Genomic DNA, 16,004 nt, shown 5'->3' with positions numbered 1-16,004 from the left:
AGACATGATGAAAATAGAAAATAAAAAGAAAATGTGGACTATCAATGTCACAGCGTTACTACATTCAAGATCAGGCATTATTTTGGAATCAAGTGCAAAATGAGAAGAAAACCCATCCTCTGTTGTACGGACACACTCAAGCAATGGGCATAGTCCATAGGAAGCTACCTTTGCTTAAGTCCTTAACTTTGTTTAAGTCAGTGTTTCCCAACCGGTGTTCCGCGGCACACTAGTGTGCTGCGAGACGTTGCCTGGTGTGCCGTGGGAGGGAGGCGGGCGAGTCGGGCGGCGAGAGGCGGGGCGGCATCTCCTGCTGGATGCAAATCCAAACATGGCGGGCGCCTCCCTCGCTCCTTTGTAGGCGGACCATCGAAAGAGAAAGAAAAGGAGGCGAAAGAGCGAGAGAAGGCGCCTGCGCGGAAAGAGGAGCGAGCAGTGCGCCTGCGCGCCGCGGCGCCCGAGTGCAGTGAAATTCCATGAAGAGGGGGGGGGGGCTGGAAAAGAGAGAAAGGAAAGATTTTTCATTTTTAAAAAAAAAAAAAAAGGAAGAGGGAAAGAAGAGAAAAAGCAGCAGAAGCTGAGGGGAAGGTTTCCGTGAGGGAGAGAGAGAGAGAAACGCGGGGCTGGCGGGACCCCTCCTCTTCCACCACGCGTCGCCCGCCACCGCCTCAGAATCTCCTCAGGAGCGGTGGCGGCTGCTCCCCCTCGCCCCCTTCCTCCCCCCCAGCCCCCTCCCAACCCCCGGACGAGGGACGCAAGGCGCCGCCGCTGAGAGGACGGGAAGGCCCCCGGAGGCGGGGTCGGCTCGAGCAAGGAGGGGCGAGCGCTAGCCGGCTGGCTCTAGCCCGGCAAGAGGAGGAGGAGGAGGAGCACGCCGTCGCTTCCACAGCGGCTGCCCCACACTCCCCTCCCCGGGCACCGGCGGGGAGAATGACGGAGCTCCAGTCCGCGCTGCTACTGCGGAGACAGCTGGCAGGTCGGTCCGTCCGTCGGTCGGGGCAAAACACACCACAGCGCAGGCAGAGGCAGGCAGGCCCGTCTCTCCCTGCCCCCCCTCGGACCTGGCCGGCCTGGGGTTTGCACCCCAAACATTCATGTCCACCCCAGCTACACAAGCCACACCTTGCTCTCAGTTTGATCTGTCAAATAACTCACCTATCATTCACATAAAGAACCTAGTCTATCCTCAAACGTCAGAATGTACCTCCTCTCTAGCTTCCCCCACTTCATCTAGGCACTTTCAGCCCTTACTTAACCCACCCCAGCCTGCTTAGTCTTCCTTCATTTGCTATAAAAATTAAATACAGAGAGAGACTGAGAGCTGTTGACGAAGAGCTACGTGTGTGTCTTTCTTCGATTCCAGCCAGAATATCAGCTTTGTGTTCAGCCAAACAGGCCCAGGTTGCGCACTGAATAAAGTATTTTATAATTTTTCATATTTCTGTTTACTTACTATTTCATAATAAAGTAATTATAAAATACTTTCTTTGTGTTTATTTGATTGCTATTAAAGAGAGTTACTTTATATATAGTCAATATAGGCACAGAGTTAATTTTTTAAACATTTTCTAATGGTGGTGTGCCTCGAGATTGTTTTCATGAAACAAGTGTGCCTTTGCCCAAAAAAGGTTGGGAAACACTGGTTTAAGTGTTTACATACTATTGGTTTCACTACTGCTTGTCAGGATGGATGCTGGAAATTCACCAGCTCTCCAGGTGAGCTCTGAATAGTCCCTAGCTAAAAGTCCTTAGATTGAATAAAGGTAAAGGTACCCCTGCCCATATGGGCCAGTCGTGACCGACTCTAGGGTGTGCGCGCTCATCTCGCTCTCGGGAGCTGGCGCTGTCCAAAGACACTTCCGGGTCACGTGGCCAGCGTGACTAAGCTGCACTGACGAGCCAGCACCAGCGCCACACATGGAAACGCTGTTTACGTTCCCACTAAGTAAGCGGTCCCTTTTTATCTACTTGCACTTAGGGGTGCTTTCGAACTGCTAGGTGGGCAGGAGCTGGGACCGAACGGCGGGAGCTCACCCCGCTGCGGGGATTCGAACCGCCGACCTTACGATCAGCAAGTCCTAGGCACTGAGGTTTTACCCACAGCACCACCCACGTCCCCTTAGATTGAATAGTAAGGATAAATTAAGCACCCACTCCTGTTGAAACGATACACAATGATACGCGAATACAATGAAACCTAAGAGTTCCATGTGCTGACAATTGGCTGATTCACCAAATCCCAATAATGCAGCACACAGTCGTACCTTGGTTCTTGAATGCCTTGGTACTTGTACGTTTTGAAATACCGTATTTTTTGCTCTATAAGACTCACTTTTTTCCTCCTAAAAAGTAAGGGGAAATGTGTGTGTGTGTGCTTCTTATGGAGTGAATGCAGGCTGCGCAGCTATCCCAGAAGCCAGAACAGCAAGAGGGATTGCTGCTTTCAGTGCGCAGCAATCCCTCTTGCTGTTCTGGCTTCTGAGATTCAGAATATTTTTTTTCTTGTTTTCCTCCTCCAAAAACTAGGTGCGTCTTGTGGTCTGGTGCGTCTTATAGAGCGAAAAATACGGTAAGTGTTCCGGTTTTTGAACGTTCTTTTGAAGGCAAACATCCAACATGGCTTCCATGGCTTCAGGCTGAGCACAGGAAGCTCCTGCAGCCAATCATAAGCAGCACCTTGGTTTTTGAATGATTCTGGTAATCGAATGGACTCCTGGAACGGGTTAAGTTCGACAGCCAAGGTACCACTGTATTTGAGTGCATGTAATCTCCCCTCTCCCCTGCAGCTGGAATTATGGGGAAATGTAATTCTCCTCCCCATGCCCTTCAAGCAAAAATGTTATCTTACAGAAAGCCTAGATCCTGCACAATATGTCAGTAACAATTATGTAGTCATTGCATTTTAAAAAATACGGAATATGATTCAGCCAATGTTAGGTGCTTTTAAATCCCATGGTTTTATATGGGAGGAATTTAAACAGATACTTAACTCTTCCACCAAATTTAATTGAGCTTTAAAAATGTATAACTTGGCAGCATCATGTCTACTGTCTAGGCATGGTTGGTACCAAACACATACTCATATGATACTACGTGTCAGGGAACTGACATCGGAGACAGGAGTGGAGGCAGGGCTCCCAAGCGATGCCGGAGAAGGGCCAAGCAGGGAGAGAGGGGACTCAGCAACTGGGGAAGGAATTCAGCGTAACACCAGGGATAAAGGGGGGCGGATGGGGGAATTGGAGAGGGCTCCAGGACTCTTCGCTGGAGACCAGCGGGGAGAGCACAGGTCCTCCGCTACCCACACCCTCAGGTCCTCCGCGCAGGGAAAGTAGGCGTAGACTTGGCATCAAAGAATTTCTTTGCTGGAAGAAATTCAAGAAACGCCCACTGACGGATTCTGCTAGCGACTGAACAGCCACGAAGTGAAGGGCTGTCCAGCCAGGAAAGGTTTAACTAGGCTACCTAGCCAGGAGTGGCAGCAACTTACGCACGAGCAACCCCATATAACCATTACACTACGGAATAGTAGCACAGATCATGATTTTTATCTTCATTATATTTATGGCCCTTGCAGCCACAGAACCTCCCTGAAATAAGTAATCACCTTCTTATTAAAGTAGACAACATTGTCAGTGTATTCAGTTCGTTGCCTAACACAGAGAACAAACCCACTTAGGAAACTGCTCTGATTCACCCATGTTAATAACGTTTAAATATTTTACAGCTTGCTGCTTTGCATGCATAAAATGAATCAGCCATCACTCTTGTAAAGTTAATTGGTGATGCAACCTGATTCGTTTAGAAGAGAAAGAAATGTGCTACCCCAAACCATTGTTATTAGGAGATCCTGTTTGTTTTTCCTGACTCCCTTGTGGGGTACCTGTTCCTGTCTTTAAACAAGGGAATCTTGAATGGCAAAACCACCAGTGAGTTTTGAGAGTCAGCTACTAGGACCCAATGGACCAAATCAGGCCCTGTGAAGTTAGTGTCTGCCCTGCCACACCACCCCTCCATTTTCCATAAATGTCTGTTTCAGGCAGTACAAGAAGGAGGGAAGTATAAAATAGGAAAACATGTTACGAGGACAAGCAAGGCATCTTTTTACACAGCCCATGCCTTTTCCTTTTCCTGCTTATACATGCCTGCTTTAATCTCTCTCACACACACATAAACTAGCGAGATGCAGACAGAGTGTGTGTAGGGCCATTGCTCAACTTCACAGATCTATGGTTGCCTATTACAGATGAGAAGGAGATATGATGCGCCCTAAGGCACCTCCATATTGACACATGTGCATTGCAGCAAAATCAGCATGTGTATAATTATCACACAACTCATGTGATGGAGGTTCTTTTTATTCAAGATTACTTTCACACCTGGGATTTCTTCTGTTGCTTTGGCAAACATCTGACCAGCGTCAGTGTGGAGGAGAAAGTGAAAGAGGGCCATTTGTAACGAATGGGCAGCTGTATAGCATATGTATCCAGAATGCGGTAGCTAGACTGGTGACTGGGAGTGGCTGCTGGGACCACATAACACCGGTCCTGAGAGATCTGCATTGGCTCCCAGTACGTTTCCAAGCACAATTCAAAGGGTTGGTGCTGACCTTTAAAGCCCTAAATGGCCTCAGTCCTGTATACCTGAAGGAGCGTCTCCACCCACATCGTTCAGCCCAGAAACTGAGATCCCGCGCCGAGGGCCTTCTGGCGGTTCCCTCATTGCGAGAAGTGAGGTTACAGGGAACCAGGCAAAGGGCCTTCTCGGTAGTGGTGCCTGCCCTGTGGAACGCCCTCCCACCAGATGTCAAGGAAATAAGCAGCTCCCTATTTTTAAAGGACATCTGAAGGCAGCCCTGTTTAGGGAAGTTTTTAATGTTTAATGTATTGTTTTTAACACACAATTGGGAGCTGCCCAGAGTGGCTGGGGAAACTCAGCCAGATGGGCGGGGTTTATTATCATCATCATCATCATCAGTGCAGCATTCATGTCTGAAGGAACATGAGCTTTCAACCTAATCAGTCAGCCTTGCGTGTCTCTGACGTAGAGAAGGCAGGCGTGGAGGGTATGGAAAGATTTCCTGAAAAACACTGGACTGCTGCATTAAGCTGGCTGCCAGTAAGAAAGCAGCAAATGTTGAACGTAAGATCTGCCTTTGCGAGAGACTGTGAGAGAAAACAATCAGATGTGATGGCTTTCCACTCCCACAAGATGTATTATGCGAGTTTGTTGAGTCTTTCGGCTGGATGCTGAGAAAATATGCCCTTATCTTAAGCTGACTGGCTCTATAGCATCACCCACCAAATCTAGCCTGCTTCCACAGAAAGCGCAGCTCCAGCGCTGTATGTCTGCTGTGCCACTTACAATAAATCTATTTGCACACACACAGAGATTAGAACAGAAGCCAGCTTGGAGAGATCAGGGTCATTTGTTGGGTTACTAACCCTCAGAAAATACAAGGCAAGGTCAGCAATGGGAGGACAGCTTGGCTTTAGTTACTCACATCATTAAGTATCTCTTTGCTTCAAAGAACCTCTTTCTGATTATTCAACAGGCACAACAAACCCCAGGAGAGCACCCCAAAGAACATTAATTTATAAAACCCAAGCGAACAAGATTTTAAAACACAATATTGCTCCTGAAATTTGCTATGTGTGTGTGTGTTTTCATCATCATCATCATCATTTATTATTTATACCCCGCCCATCTGGCTGGGTTTCCCCAGCCACTCTGGGTGGCTCCCAACAGATTAAAAACAGATTAAAACATCAAACATTAAAAACTTCCCTAAACAGGGCTGCCTTCAGGTGTCTCCTAAAAGTCAGATAGTTGTTTATTTCCTTGACAAGTGATGGGAGGGCATTCTACAGGGCGGGTGCCACCACCGAGAAGGCCCTCTCCCTGGTTCCCTGTAACCTCACATCTCACAGCAACTTGTAAGTCAATCAACACTTGCTATCCCTCCCCCTTCCCCCCCCATTTTTGCTTCAGTTTTCTCCATTTAATATGAATACCATCCCTGGGTCAGTGATATATTTATGAGCACTATTTCTAGGTTCTTTAAGAGCCCCTCCAGACTGCAGAGTTTCTTTGTTTCTTTGTTTGTTTGTTTTGCCAGTGTATTGTCCAGCATGTCATTGATGCAATAATAATGTGATAATAGTGGATTTATACTAGACAGTGCATACATCATTCTGATTTATTAATTCAGTGGTGCTTCCTCAATATTATTGTCATCTGAACAAGCACTCTACAGTGCAACAACCACCAGGAACATTTGTGGTAAAAAAAACCCTCTAGAAGCTATGGGGCATGCACTTAATGGAAACAAATCAGCACGTCTAGCCCAAAAACAGTATTGACAGTGTGATCATGTGTAACACCACGATACCATCATGAGCGCAAATAATCATGAATGTGCAATGAATGCGGAGGGGCCCCAAGGTTTTCCTAAGTGATGTAGAAGTCATATCTGGAGTAGAGAGAACCTCATCATAAAATAACTAAGTTGCTAATTTATAGTATTCTCAACATAGCCATCCTCCATTGAAAAGTGGCATGCAGATCTGATAAAATAAATTTAAAATGTCAAGGTAGACACAGCCTTCATTATTGCTGTTGTTCTTCTAGTTTTTCTGGTCATCATTGATGGCATAATACCAGGATATGGTTTATACTTAGCCTACAAAATGAATTCTGCCTTTAACTCTACACAATGAAGTGAGCATGCCATGTTAAGCTTATGACACACATCTGGATGCAATACAATACAGTGCACGTGAGCAAGTGCATAGTGCCTTTCCGAAAACTTTGAACAAACACAATCGGCAGACCACATCTGGATTAGACAGAAGTGTTTCAGAATCAATGGGAACAACTTTCAAGCGGGGTTGAGTCCTTGTTCGTCCTGATCTTGCACTGGTTTCAGCAGGGAAATTTGCTTTGCAAACTTGTGTATTTTAATTAGGCAAACTTGAATTTTAAAACCGTTTATATGAGGAGAGATTTGTACTAAAATGCTGATGAATTTTCATGAGGACGTTGTTAAAAAAATGCAAACTGATGTGGAAATGTGGAGGAATGAACCCGAGACTGGAAAAATGAACCAAAACTGACATATTCAATTCATCCCCACACCAAAGGAGCTCTCTAAAAGCTTCCCATGAAACATTCTGAAATCAGTACTTAGGAGAGATCCAAAAGTTCTCCAAGAAGTGGCTGACAAGCACCAGCAGACCAATGCAAAGAAGCCTCCATGGCTGCAGATTGCTTCTGTAAAGAAATCCTAATCTCTTGCTTTCATGAGCATCAAAAGGCATAAAAAGGCTGTCACCAAATTCACCGAAAAGAAAACAGTAAATTAAAACTGAAAAGGAGAAAGAGATCCTGAGGTTTGGCTCAACTCTGTACACTGTACATATATTAGCTTTGATGCATTATTAGAACTGAAATAACTTTCACTCGTTTCAAGGAAAAGGGTTTCTTTTTTCAGGCATGAGATCAAAGCGAAAGGGGCTAAAGGGTATTTTGGATCTCAAGCACAAGGAACTTTCAAACAAGTGAGTCATGATTGTTTATGTACCTAGAAATGTTGTGATAGAGAAAGCTCTTTTTATGGGGTGCAGTAACAACAGCGTAAATCAAGCATTAACCAGAAGTAGACAGCAAATTCTCTATAATTTTTCAAAAGACCTCTACGGGAGCAGAATTTTAGGGAAGGCCCAAAGTAGTTCTGTTTTTAGTAGCATAAAGGCAGTCAGACAAGAGGCGCCACTGTATCTTTGTCCCAAAGCATAACAGTGTTTAATATAAAAGAATAACCAAAACAATACAAAGCAGCTGATCAAGCCACTTGCAGGAAAGTGGCCATGAAGTACAGTAGGTTGAATCTCACATCTGACATTTGATTGGCTCTTCAAGTCCTTGCATAAGGAAGTAACTGGGCTAAAAAATTAACACCCATATACCGAGTTGCATGGGACTCGTCTACAAAGCAAGTCAGAGTGCAAAATTAATGTGTTCCCGTTAGACCAACAGTTCAATTTCCAACATACCCTTTGGTGACAAAACTTGCAGACCCATGAATCCATAGCAGTGTCCAGCTAAAAGTTCAGAGCCAATCAGTCTCTGACACCCAGCCGATTCTAAACACAACACTGCACGCCGAATGCCTCCACAATAAACCAGTTGCCACTTGTCTTGAAAGGCCAAACTAAGTATTAATCATTTGTAAATTATCTTTTATTCTTAAGTAAGCACATGTAAAACAACCAACTAACACCGAGACCATGCAAGGCGTAAAAAATATGGATGGCAAACTCATGACACATGGAGGGGCTTTCTTAATTTGCTGAACATGAGGAAGCTTTAGATTTTCAATTTCATTTTAAAATGAAGGACACATGGGGGGGATGGCAGCTATTCCTTCGATATACAGTGGTATCTCTGGTTACATAATTTGTCCCGGAGGTCCGTTCTTAACCTGAAACTGTTCTTAACCTGAAGCACCACCTTAGCTAATGGGGCCTCCTGATGCTGCCGTGCCGCCACCACACGATTACTGTTCTCCTCCTGAAGCAAAGTTCTTAACCCGAGGTACTATTTCTGGGTTAGTGGAGTCTGTAACCTGAAGCATATGTAACCTGATGACTGGGAGCCATTCATCATATACAGACAAAACACAGAAACAGCTTTGAGAGATCACCATAATTGTCCACAGAAGCTTCCCCTCTTCTTTCTGCAATTTCGTTAACTTGTTTGCTTGATCCCATTCTATCTTCCCCTTTGTCTTCTATCATTCATTTGGTTTTAGTTTCTTTAACTCATTGGTCTCTCACTTTCCAGGTGAATTTACTTCCATCTTTAAGCCTAAAACTCTATCTACCCAGTTATCGCTGTGTTTCTTTTCCTTCATTTCCCCCCCTTGCATATATTTTATTCCTCTTGTCTTGGATATCTTATTACTTTCTAATTGATTGATAAAAATATTTATGTACAGCAATGTCATGAAAATATTTCAAAGTGATTTACAACAATAAAACAAAAAAACTGCAATAAAAATATTACAAAGTTTTTAAATTTCTTTAAAAATTGCTCTTCTTCTCTCCGATCTGAATTTTATTCTCTTCAGTCTAATAATATTGCCCTTACTAAATTATCTAACACACAAAGAAAGTCAAACCCCTCTTCCTCTTCCTTCTCCTTTTCCTCCTTCTCTTGATAGTATTGACTGTTTTCTTTATAATAATATTTTTCTGCTATCTTCCACAGAAACAAGTTTAAAGGTAAAGGTACCCCTGCCCGTAGGGGCCAGTCGTGTCCGACTCTAGGGTTTTGCGCTCATCTCACTTAAGAGGCCGGGAGCCAGTGCTGTCCGCAGACACTTCCGGGTCACGTGGCTAGCGTGACGAAGCTGCTCCAGCGACCAGCACCAGAGCAGCACACGGAAACGCCGTTTACCTTCCCACTATAAAGCGGTACCTTTAAAACAAGTTTAAAAAATGCTAAAATCCCTCCAGACTGGTGCTTTATTCTGTAACATTGTGCGCTAATGGTGGATTTGTGCTGGACTGCTAACACATCTTTCTACTTCATTAGTTGTTCTGCGATGCTTCCCCAGAGTTACTACATTATTGCTTTCTGAAAGGTCACTCCTGCACTATAGTGCAACAAAAGCAAGCCAATACCTCCCCCCCCCAACCTGGAGTGTTTGTGGTATTAAAAAACCCCACAGGATTTCGGCAGGAAGCTACAGTTCATTCACCAGCTGGAAATGAACCCTTGCTATGTTTAAAAGTGCAGTGAGATAATAGGTTTTTTTTTTTTCTTGAATGGGTCAGTAAATCTTTGACAAAAACAAAAGTCAAGGATGAGATGAGCTCTCGTTAGAAAAATGAGATTGCAGGAGAAAGTAAAAAAACACACACCACGCAATCCCAGGATACTCCCCTTAAGGTCATTAACTCAGGTTCATGAAGTGTGGTCACAGATTTTAAAAATACAAATTGCAAAAATACCTAGAACACACACAAACACAAGCAAAATATACGATGTGAGCACATACCCAAAATATAATCTGAGTGCATTCACAGTCCGTGGGTTATATGTCACCCAAATCCACAACATATAAATAGGTTATAAGTGACCATGTATATTTTGGATTCAGCCGAGAGATCATAGGATGCAGCATAAATAGAGAAAGACCTGATCTGCCATGAGATGGACCCAATGCCATTGGCGATCCACTGATACACCTGCAGAAAGCTCCTGTGGTGTAGACAGAAGTATTCTGTTCCTGGTGGGGGTCAGAATGGGGCAATATGGGGGTGGAGGTAGCTGAGGTCCTCCTCCGCGCGTCTTCTGCTGGTTCCCTCACTGCAAGAAGCGAAGTTACAGGGAACCAGCCAGAGGGCCTTCTCGGTGGTGGCACCCGCCCTGTGGAACACCCTCCCTTCAGATGTTAAGGAGATAAAGAACTACACAACTTTTAGAAGACACCTGAAGGTGGCCCTGTACCAGTAAGTTTTTTTTTGTTTGATGTTTTATTATGTTTTTATATATACTGTAAGCCACCCAGAGTGGATGGGGAAATGCAGCCAGATGGGCGGGGTATGAATAATAAAATTAATAGTAGTAGCAGCTTTGGATCTGCAGACTCCCAAGCTCCCACATTCCCTGACATGCCCCTCCAGAAAAATATACTAGTGAGGATCTGGGAATCATCACAATGCACAGATTTTCAGGGGATGCTAGTTGTTGCCCCTCTTTTATTTGCGTATTTATATCCTACTTGTAAAGATGAGCCTTCACAAAGCGTCAGGCAGTAACTTAATGAACACAAAGCGGTAATAACCTGCTTTATTTTTCTTTATTTTCATGCTGTCACAGGCAGGTATGCTGATTCGGTTTCGGATGAATAAATGCTAGCAATGGTTTTAGGAAACATATGTCCTCTTGTTGGAAATCCCCGTCCTCCAATACGGAATGCAGTTATCTTCCCTGGACACTTGGTATGTGGAAACATCTTGAGAAAGGAAGCGTGATCCCAGCTGAACTGATAAACAGCTCCCTTTACCTAATTTTTAAAATACACACACACTCACACAATCACACCGTCATCATCCCCTTCCGATAGGATTGCCAAATTTTAAGTTTCTTCCCTGATTTGTATATCCTGCAGATGTGTCTCCTTGAATTCCCCACTCTATTAAACTTTTGGCATTATATTAAAGGAAACAAGTATTTACCTGGACCAGAAAGCTAACCCCTTTTTTACATCAGTAAGAGCTGACCTAGTTTTTGCTGAGGAAGTAAGCCTGTCTCAGGGCCGCGCCACTTCAGACTGAAGGTATGGCCTAGATCAGAGATACACAACCATTTCCTTGCCCCACATGCACCCTGCGCATAGAAAAACGGTACGTCTGAGAGAAGGTTACACACTGGAACTTTCCTCCCAAACGTCTAGTTTATTATGTGCAGCAAAATGTTGCATGAAGGACAGTCCAGTGAGCCTCCACAGTCAGCCTGAATTGGTACAACCCAGACATATTTGCTACCTCTCTGTGAAAGCTAGGCCACAACTGGAGGCATCAAATGGATGAAATGTCGCACATGCCAGAAATTAGCAGGGCATGATTTAGCCAAAGCTAAGCACATTTATATTCCACTGCTTTCAGTCGGAGAAAGCGACACATGTGCTTAACGCTTCCATTGCAATTAATGGTGCTGAAAAAGCTTAACTTGGGACAGGCTCTTGTCCGCTGTACCTGCAGCACTTCAGTTAAGCCTGTTAAAAGCTGGAACAAAGCCTAAAATATACATGATTATTGGCCCATGCTTATTTGCAGCACAGTCCTGTGTGTCCTGCTAAGTTCAATAGGAATTACTTCTAGGTAAATGTGTATAGGATTGCCTGCCTTTTGGTGCCTCAACTGCCACTGTTTTGCTCTCTTATCTAGTTCTTACCTTTATTACAGGGAATGGGGAACTAAGATCATGTTATGTAAAAAAAAAATGAAAACATTTTCCCCAATCCCATCTTTATTTTCACCTCTCTACTTAATTCTGAATGGACCTCCATCAATTTGTTTTGTTTTGTTTAATTAAATTCTGTACAGATCAGTGAAATTCAAGCTGATGGGCAATCATATTTCCAGGCTGGAGTATGAACAAAAAAAAAATGATCACATGTTTGACTCACATATTCTGCATTTCCAGTACTGTTAAATTCCTTATCCACTTCTGATGTCACCACTTGGTATGCTTGGTAGGCAGGTGTTTACTATGTTATTCCCTGAGCCCAGTGAGACGCCTCCCAAAAGTGATTGTGGCTAGTACCTACTGAAACTGGTAGGCCAGAAGGTAGGAAGACCAACAGTAGGTGGCGATAGAGCCAATGAAAGGCAGACTCACTCCATGACTGATTGTAAATAAGGCAGGAAGGGTGGGGTTGCTGAGGGCAAAGTTTGATCTGGCAGTGCCCCTTTCCTCTAAAGGATCAGTCCCCACTGCTCAATGGGTTGGTTGGTTTTTGTTTGCTTGCTTGTTTTTTAATGGTCCAGGAATACAACTACTGAAATAGGAGTGAGATACACTTTCTTTGTACTGATCATCACAGAAGGAAGGGCAGGAAGAAGAGGGAGCAGTCTCCCTGAGCAAAAAAGCCTCTATTCTTGCTCAAACTCTTCATTTGCAAACTAGCACCCAACCTCTTCACCCTCTTCTGTTGTCCTCTTAACCCTCTACAAAGGACAGTGAAAACTACCACAAGTTAATTTGTGACTTCACTGGAACACCATGCATTGAATTATTGAAGAACCACATCCAGTCTCCAAAGTGCTTTTCTATATGATGTGGTTGTGACACTTGTGATTTCCTTCCCTGCCATAAAAGCCGGGTTTCTCGTTTTTCAAAGAGTGGCGATCTGCAATTATGTGGCTTTAACTTCAGATAGATTCTCACATGCAATTTAATGCTGGAAATTTCCAAATGGCTGACATTAAAAGTTAGCAAGTCTGACAAGTTGGTGGGGAAGAGAACAGAAAATGCCAGAGCTGGATATTGCTGGTGGGGCAAGTGCTACTGCACTCTGATCTTGCTTTTGAACTTCCCATGGACATCTGTGTGTGAGAACAGGATGCTGGACTAGGTGGGCCTTTGGCCTGATCCTGCCGGCTCTCTGTGTGTTCTTATGATGTGTGTATTGTTCTGGTGCAAACAAAGGCTAATCCCTGGAAATGGAAGCATGGAGGCATTATCTGGCATAAACTGTGAGCTAAGTGGCAGCTGGAAAGGAGTATTTCATCCCCTCACGTTAATCCAGCCTTTCTCAACCTGTGGGTCCCCAGATGTTGTTGAACTACAACTCCCATCACCCCCAGCTAGCAAGGCCAGAGCTCAGTGATGATGGGAGTTGTAGTCCAACAACATCTGGGGACCCACAGGTTGAGAACCACTGCCGGTTAATCCAACATCTTCAGGTGTGTGTAACATAAAGGTGCCGTTTGGGTGGGGCAGAGGGGTGGAGAATTTTCTCCTCACATTGACTCTGCAGCAGCCACATAGTAGGAACGGTCTATTATTGTGTTTGCTTCTCATGTTCGAACCACAATGGTGTCACCGTCACCACAGGTCTGGCCCTACCATTAGACAAAGTGAGGCAGCCACTTCAGGGAGCGGCTGTTGTTCCCACCCTTCCTGAGTTGGTGCTCCACTTGTCTTGGTGCTTCTGTTTGCTTGTGTTTTAATTATATGAAATCTGTGGATATATATGGAAAAAATGAAAACAGAATGGCACTAAGCTCCAAAGGTGGGGGGTGGGGCTTATAAAGGAGGCACCTACCCCCTTCCCCTTCTGTAGTGACTCACAGGAGACCCATTCTGCTCCCATTTGCAAAGGGGTCCCAGGGCCTAATTTGGCCTGGAACAAGGCCTCTTATTTACAACAACTTCAAGGAAGATGCAGCTCTCTCTTTCTAACAACAGAGCACAGCTCCTTCCTAGCCTGCCACTCTAAGCAGCTTACAAGAGTCATCACACTAAGGAGAGATCACGGCGCAAGGTGACAAAATAGTGTCTTAAGTGGGCCAAGCTGGTGCCTGGTGCTCCACTGGATAGCTGCCTCACGTGGGTGCTTGTAACATCACACGGTCAACCAGCCCTGTGCTTTTCTGGGTTACGGAATCACTGTGACCAATTAATCATGGCTTGGAATTAAAGCAGATAACGGGTGATAATCCACACTGAGGAAACCATTACAAAAGGAAAAGAGGAGGGATAAAGAGAAGCAAAACATGGAAGGAGAAGTGAAGAAGAAACTTGCATGAAGATGTTAAACACAGAACGTGAAGGTTATAATTTTTGGGAAGTATCATAAGCACAAAGCTCTAATTGCCCATTAACATGCACAAGAACCGCAAAGCTGCATCATGACCGCTGATTTGACACAAGTGTTGGTGTTGTATCGGGATTATCTGGCGTAAACAAATTCATTTATAAAAGGAACACTACCCAGAGTCTTGGGGCTATTTACAGCATCACCCAGAAGCATTGCAAACTGGAACTGAAAATAGTTTTAACGCCAGTCATTAGCAATCCATCTCCCACATCACACTGCTCCCACATCACATAAAGGGGGCTTCATGCCCCTTTGTAGGAAGCTGATCTATGGGCCATTAGTTCTTCCCACATAAACATATAATCATAGCCACATCAATCTGTTAGTCACAGATTGCCCATGGTAGCCAAGAATAAAAGCTATATTCATTGATACAAATCTATGACAACTATGTTAAAACTCTTAAATGCATGAAGAAATAAGCATTATGACTATTCACAAAGCTAGTAACTGATGATATCACAAACATCCTAGCTTGTTAAGTTACCGGTAATTAACTCTGGTCATCAAGTAAAGCCCAATGAGAACTGATCACAGACACTTTGTAGTTTTCCTCTTTGGAGTTTGTGACACAACTACATTTTTAAAGTTGTTGATGCTCATTTTATTTCACCCCATGTCTTTTTTATTTACCTTATTTTATTCAATTTTTTTGTCTTGTACACATCTGGATGATTTATTTTATGTGCTTCTTATTTTGTTTGTTTGGCGCTGGTCATTCACCATATAAATTAAATAAGATGTGACTTAATTTGAATCACCCGCTAGCAGAGGGATAAAAACCCACTGGCACAATTCAACCCAGAGGTGATAAAATTGAACTTATCAACTGGTACAAAACCATTTAATTACAACTTGAGGCTACCTTTGGATTTCTTTTGATTTGAGAATGACCAGATTCAGGCCAGTGATCCGAGTGTTCTGGGCCGGCTGTGCTCTCCCTGCTGGTTTCTGATTACTGATAGACAGTTACACTCTAAATAATGCTAACTCTGGTTTTCTATTTGCAAAGATTTGATTAAAAGTTTCTGATTGCAGTTAAGGGGGGGAACCGAGATCTGTGTTAGCTGTGGCTAAGATAGTTATTATACCCTTTTTATTATTACCATAAATGTAGCACACAAAAAGCACATTATTTTAAGTGGCGAAAACAACACAGAGACCGTCACTGTCCCACAAGTTCTCATTTCAATGGTTTATGAAGAAAAAATTATTGCTCTGTAGATGTAACCAGTGACGTTACTTCTTTTATAACAGAAATAATGTACACACAGAATGGTGAACACACATTTTTGAAAGGACATGTTCCGTGTACCGATTTTTAGTTTGAAATCTCTTGCCCAGGGGCAGGAATGCCTTCTGACAGCATTCTGGTACTAAGTGTCGCTAATAAATTCCAATAAAGAATTCTCATAAATGTCTCAGCTAAAGGGGGAAAGTAGCGAAATGGAAGGAAAAGCACCCATTGCTTGATCAGCAACAATCCACACCGATGCACTATTTTTAAGGGAGCTATTTCATAAGATCTTGCACTTTTAATAAAGAACATCTCTTGGCTCAAGGTGCCATAGGCGACTTCATGTGTGAAGTGGGCCTCTCTCCTCATGTG

At 43.9% G+C, this 16,004-nt stretch overlaps 1 long non-coding RNA gene across 1 annotated transcript; it reads right to left on the bottom strand.

Moving 5' to 3' along the window:
• Nucleotides 1-2,389, bottom strand: LOC309367395. The gene is made up of 3 exons (XR_014167129.1): nt 2,110-2,389; nt 1,639-1,738; nt 1-186 (listed from the first exon to the last, which is right to left on the bottom strand). It is a non-coding gene; the product is annotated as an uncharacterized lncRNA (long non-coding RNA).
• Between the last annotated feature and the right edge of the window lie 13,615 nt (nt 2,390-16,004).

The sequence above is a fragment of the Podarcis melisellensis genome (genome assembly GCF_964234715.1).
Source record: "Podarcis melisellensis genome assembly, chromosome: 3".
Lineage (NCBI taxonomy): Eukaryota > Metazoa > Chordata > Lepidosauria > Squamata > Lacertidae > Podarcis > Podarcis melisellensis.
Note: the sequence above shows the minus strand (reverse complement) of the source record. Positions and strands in the feature narration are given on the sequence as shown.